Source organism: Centruroides vittatus, unplaced genomic scaffold (genome assembly GCF_030686945.1).
Source record: "Centruroides vittatus isolate TY-2023 unplaced genomic scaffold, ASM3068694v2 contig_1057, whole genome shotgun sequence".
In the NCBI taxonomy this organism is placed as follows: Eukaryota; Metazoa; Arthropoda; class Arachnida; order Scorpiones; family Buthidae; genus Centruroides; species Centruroides vittatus.
In genome coordinates this window covers 1,013,513-1,020,270 of record NW_027120684.1, presented here as the reverse complement: position 1 = coordinate 1,020,270, position 6,758 = coordinate 1,013,513, and the positions used below count along the sequence as shown (strand labels likewise).

At 26.8% G+C, this 6,758-nt stretch overlaps 1 long non-coding RNA gene across 1 annotated transcript; it reads right to left on the bottom strand.

Annotated features, from left to right (window-relative positions):
* Nucleotides 1–4,633: 4,633 nt before the first annotated feature.
* On the bottom strand, nt 4,634–5,536 carry LOC136971808 (uncharacterized). Its single transcript, XR_010880225.1, has 2 exons — nt 5,211–5,536; nt 4,634–5,013 (listed from the first exon to the last, which is right to left on the bottom strand). It is a non-coding gene; the product is annotated as an uncharacterized lncRNA (long non-coding RNA).
* Nucleotides 5,537–6,758: the final 1,222 nt, after the last annotated feature.

The following is a 6,758-nucleotide window of genomic DNA, read 5'->3' as shown; positions in this document are numbered from 1 at the left end:
TAGTAATAGATTTAATGATAAATCAAAATATTTTTTGAAGACTATTCAAATATAAAAATACAACTAATTTTATTATATAACTAAATAAAGTTCAGAAAGAATAAATCATCATTTAGCATATATCAATAAAGTATAATGACTCAGAAAAATTTCAAAGAACTTAAAAATACAACTTTATAAAAGCCTAATGGAAGTAATTCTGAACTTTGTAATATTACACAATAATTTAAAATTCAGTTTTCATATTTTTTTCCTTCAAATTTTTAAATGCATTGTATAAATTTGGTGTGTTTATAATTTCATCATTAAATAATATTAGCCACCATAAAGTACTGGTAAAATGAAAATTTGAAGCAAATGCTTTTATAAAAAATAATAATAATAATAATAATGTAGTTTAAAAATTAAACTATTTGAATCATTTTTTGCTGTTTGTTTATTTATTTAAAAACCTAGAATTTAACTGTCTGGTTACCTTCATATAATTACATCAAAACATAGAAGCCTTTATAAAAATTAGTAGTGTGAATGTTACAGTACTTATACACAAATAAGAGAATGTTCTTATACATAAAAATTGCTTGTTTTCATTTCTGAAACACAGGTCCTGTTTCACTTATAAGAGCATACCTCACAATCAACTACTCCTACATTGCATTTTATTATGCAGCAATGCACTGTTACCCCTCGTGTGCCATGTGCAGAAAGCATTCGCCTGTTATATTTTACAGCCTGTTTTGGATACCTCAGACTGCATTAAAACATCATAGTATCAATACATATTATTCATGTACTACATCCTTGTAATTGACAATGTTGCCCTATTTTCATTAGGAGGCTGAGATTACACAGCCCTCTACAATGGAAAAGCTGAAAGGAGTGGAAATTTGCATATTTGTCCAGTACAAGCTGACAAGGTATGTATTGACAAAAAGGTCTACAGTGATTTTTACTTTAACTTTTTGAAATATTTTGCTAGGGTATTTTTGAATAGGGTTTGAAGAAAGAGGAAGTTTTGTCACCATTGTATAACAAATTATATATATCTCCCACATATTCAAATGGCTCTAACAAAAAAACTAATTTTCATGCTTAATGCACAAGACTTTCGATCAGTTAGTCAAGAACTATTACATACTAAACTTTCAGCCAATTTCACCAAGGGCCAAAACCCATAAGGATTGTCTAGAGTCCCCAGAGTATCACTAGGAAGATATCTTGTTTTCTTTGCATTTAAATTCAACTCTAGCCTGTTAATTAGAAGGCTATGACAGCTAAAGGATTTGTTAAATTGACATAACTAGCAATATTTTCAACAAGGGTAATGTATTAATAAATGCAGATTTCAATACATATAGTAGTACTGACAAATCAGAGAGAGAGACTCATAACAATAAGGATAATGATTAGATCACTAAGGAGAGCAAAGATGAGGGTGGTGACCAGAGCAAAAGATATCAATGAAGAACTCCAAGAAAAGTGAAAAATGTACATGTACTGATATAGTAACTATTTAGAAGCAAAAATTCAAAATTAAAGTTTCTTATACTATAAAAGTTTTTTTTTTAAATATTGAGTTCTTTTAGGTCTTCGTGGAATAGTGCTGATTTTTCTCTATCAGTAAGAGTATGCTCTTATGTGTGTGAAACAGGCAAGATAGGGCCATCAGGAAATTTCAAGAGGCATGGGTAGGATTGGGATTGGTCCCTTTATATCCATGGATGCTGACACTATTCCATAACTTCCCATGCTTCAAACAACATGGAAAGTATACAGATTAATACCATCCACTAATGAGTAGAAACAAGCTAAGTAATAATGCTATAAATGGATTTTCTTTCTATGTTAAATTTTATTTTTGAAGGAAGATAAATCAATTGCCACTTGAAAATTTTCATTTTATTAAATGAAAAATTTTATAATACATGGAAATAAAAGGAATCAAAAATTCTTAAGCAACAAATTATACAAGAAATTATTTTAAGCAAAAGCATATTAAACAGGTACTTCTTAAATTGAAAATTCATATAAAAGTAAGTCTTCAATCTAATACTATTGAAATTTATAATCATAATATTCATTAATTTCTCAATATTTTGTGTTCTCCAATCCTTACATCATATATTGATGTATCTTAAAGTTGTAAATTTTAATAAAGTGAGAATGTAACACATGAAAAAGTCAATTTTGATAATATTTAAACAAAATAATTTGGAATGTAAATTTAATTATCATCATTATTAATGACAAGAATAAATTAAAACTTTCCATGGTTAATTTATCAATTTGAATGGAAATAACTACCAAAGTTAAACCACAACTGGAAAGAAACCTTTAACCAAGCAGATTTATTTTAAAAACTAACATTTTTAATCGTCCTAAATAACCTTTAGGTTAGGAAACAGTTCTAACGAGTAAGGTATTACATTCCAGAGTTTATAATATTTTAAAATATTTATCTTAGTTTCTGAATCTGAAGTTGTCTAAAGCTTGCCACACATTACATTGGATTGGAACTCTTTTTACAAACAAAAATGAAGTTTGTTTGCACATTAGGGTCAAAAGTGTTATTATTTATGATTTCCATTTAGAGTTTCACAGATTTCATCCCACATATTTTATTTCCAGACAATGTCATATTTTTTTTTAATGAAATGTAAATAACTGGGTGTTGTTGGCTTAAATTAACTTATCATTAGTCATTTTGAATACGACAAAACACGATCAATCACAAACGGAAAGCACATGTTTGTAATGAATGATGCTATAGAGAGACATTACAGCATGTGCACCATTTCAGAATCAGTCAAAATGTTCCTCCTCTGGAAATTGATTCCAATTTGTCAGTGCAATGTGACATTTCTGGTCTATTCTGAATTAGCATGCAGGGTTCCATTTAAATGGTTGTTATTTAAAAATTCTGACCGATTCAACATAGTGTGTGACAAGCTTCAGACAGTCAAAAATGTTAATTTTATTAAATAAATTTTCAGATTCAAAATTAAATGCCTTGTGTTTTTTAAACACAAGGCATTTAAATCTTTGTTAAAAAGTCTTCAAATTTAAAATTAAAATGAAAATTTAAGAAAATAAATAAATATATTGAAAACTATTACAAAAATAGTTATTTATGAAACTATAAACATAATTCATTAATTATATATAATTAATAACTAACAATCAAAACAACATATAATCAATATGTTAATAAATATCTTAATGCTATTTAAGGGTGCAGAAAAATCAAAATTCTTTGTGTTATAATTAAATCACAAAAAAAAAAAAAAACACAGAAAGTATAATGTTAGCTTAATTAACAGACATCATCATCAAATTATTAAGAAATAGCATCAATTCTTTTGTTCTTTCAATAGATTCTAAATGTGACAAATATTGGTAATACTAATAATAATAATAAAATATTATAAAACCAATACATAAATATTAAAAGTAGAGTACATTTGTATTTATAGACTGCAGTTTATTTAGTAAATAAACTGCAACTGTAAATAACTGTATTAACATAAATTTTTATGATAATTTTTCAGTGCAATTATTACTTCATTTTGCTATTAAAAGCTATATTCTGAATGCAGTTATATATCCTTAGAAACAAATCTTTTATCACAAAATTTCTTGATGAAATAATCTTATTTATGATGATAAACTATTAATTTGATCATTAATATGAATTATTTTTCATACAAATAATCAGAATCACTGTACTTTATTACCTAATACGTTATGCAGAATTCTGATCATTAGTATAATTACTTCTTAAGTTATAAAATGTTACATGATGAATTAAATACATTTGATAATAAGACATCATCAATTAAACTAAAAAGTAAATATTGTATGATTATTATGTTTATGCACATCAAAAACTTATATACAACAATTCTTATGGAATTTTGATAATGATTTAAAAAATGAGCTTATAAATAAATTTTAGATTCAGATAAATTTTTTCATATATCACTTATTTGTTTCTAAAAATTCATTTACTTCACATCTTAAAATACATTGAATATGTCTGTCTATCTGAAATTCTGTATGAAGTAAGATCAGATTTTATTGCTTTCTAAAAATAATCAAGATATCTTTCGTAGGATCATTTGTCACAAGAAAACATGTATATTTAATGTTTGAAATTTTTAAAATAAAGATTTAATATATCTTGAAAACCACAAAAAATATATTAATCTTTACATAAGAATGTAAACATGTTAAGTAATTTATTACACTTAATGTTCTCAACAGCAACTAACAATTCCATAAAATAGTATAATTAATAAAAAAATTTCTTACAATTATTTAAATATCACTGATATAATCAATCAAGTGATTTAATTTGGAATATAAAAGTGAACTAAATATTGAAAATATTCATATTATCTTTTCTAATTAACTAAGCACAAATAATACACAAAAAATTAAGCACAAATGTACTTATTCAGCAGTGTATAACAAATAAGAAAGCAGCAGCATAAATGTTTGCTTGTATTTTCCTTTAAAATAAAAATAATAAACTAATTTACTTTAAAACTTTTACTGAAGATGAAAAGTGAATATAGATTAAATGTAATTATGACTTAGAAATACTAATGAATTGCAATGTAATTGAAAAAAATTTATGGTAAAAGACACACAAATTTTATTCAATGATAAATTATAGCTTAAAAACAATACATTAAGTTTATATTTGTATTAAGTTATGCAATTTTATAAAAAAATTGAATTTATTTTTAAAATTTGAATAGCATTCTTTTGAATCAAGTCATTTTATTCTGAAGGATTTAAAAATTAAAAAGAAATTTTAAAAAATTCTTATACAAAATCACCAATCATTACCTGAGAGTGAAATTCAGAGTACAAAAATCTTTGTTAATTTTTCTGCTTCTCAATGAAAATAAAATAGATTTGGTTCAAAATTCAATATTTTCTTGTCCTTGTCAAAGTTCTTATTTTATGAATCAAAACCTTTCTTGATTCATAACAAATTATGGACAACTATCACTCTTAAATACTGGAAGTTATAATATGTCTTTTTAAAACCTTTCTATTTCCAGTAAAACATAAAAATATTAGCTTGTTCAAACAAACATTTTTGTATCTCTATCAAGAACTGAAACTGTTTGTTTGAACAGGCTAATATTTTTATGTTTTACTGGAAATAAAAAGGTTTTAAAAAGACAAATTATGGACACTTACAGACTTCTTAAATTTCCTTTTTAGAATAAATGTCTAATGAACACAAACATAAATGCACTGAGATAAGATGGCTTGCAAATGTATAGAAGTTTTTGCAATTATTTTAGTGCAAACAAGTTTTATTAAAAAATATAAAGACAATGAATTTGTAAGCAACAATTTTAATGAATAATTTATAATTCGTTAAAATTGATACTTACAAATCCATTGTCTTTATTTTTTCTTATATATGTATATGAACTTATGGGTGACTTTTATTTAAAGTTAGTAGCCATACTGATAAATAAATTTGACTCTCTCCCTTTTATGAATATTACTAATATAAAAGCAGTCATCCATCTGTCTGTGTATGTGTGTGTATGAATTCCTTATTAACTCATGCAATTTTTATTCAATCCAGATGAAATTTTGGTTATACAGTGGGTGATCGATTAACAAACACTTTCACAAAAAATTTTTATGTTCAGATAACGAACACATCACAGAACAAACGACATAGAATAATGAATACCGATGATTGATCTTCCCTTGTCTTCAGGTAACAATTCAAAACTTTTCGGAGTGCGGGAGACGTCGACATCGACGCTCAACCCAGTATATACTGATCGGATAGTATTCCTCCAAACTTTGAAACTCTCCCTTGTAATTCCATTATAATATTCGCGAGACTGTCGGGTGGGTACTCGTTAAGTTTTGCGTCAGTTTTTATTTTCAAAAGGTGAGAGTATAATAGCAAAGGTAGAGCATGGGCAGATGTCTGATGTTGCTGGGCAGTATGACTTGAACAGGTCTACAGTAGGCCGCAGTTCAATCTTATCTACGAAAGACACAGTATAATCAAAAAGACTCAAGCAGATAAAGGAGTAATGGAAATCACATCTGAGAGATAAAGAACATTGAAGAGCTCATCATGAAATCTGAAACTGTTCTGACAACAGAAGAATGCCAACTCCTCTTGAATGAAGAACACCAAGATACTCAGCAAGATCTTCTGAAAAAGAGGATTAATGCCGATATCTGCTATTAAACATCTTTTGAAGAAGTAGGAAGATGGATGGCAACAGGTCTTAGAATGGCATCCAAACCAGGTTGAGGTTAATAGGCTTGGGGATCTCTACAATTACAATGCTATTAATTACTTCTGAAAAATCTTGGAGAGAAAAGCAAGATTCTTTAACACCCCACAAACAGAAAAAATTTGACTGAAAAATGCAAGACTGTGTATATATGTATTTTTATTATTACAAATAAATAAACGTAGTAAGAAAGTACATATTTTTTATTTTCAAGGAGGTCTCTGGAATAAAATAATCAAATTCCCATAAAAACCTATGGTAAATCGATAATTGGTTAACGAACAATTTGGATAGCGAACAAAGTCTTGGAACAGATTGTGTTCGTTAACCAATCACCTACTGTATTCGTTTTATGTTCTGACAAAGTACACGCTACTTATTTTGCAGAAATATTAGCTATAGAGTAAACGTTTTATCGATTTTGGGTCAGTGATTGCAGTCACATTACAGGGATCACATGACATTCAT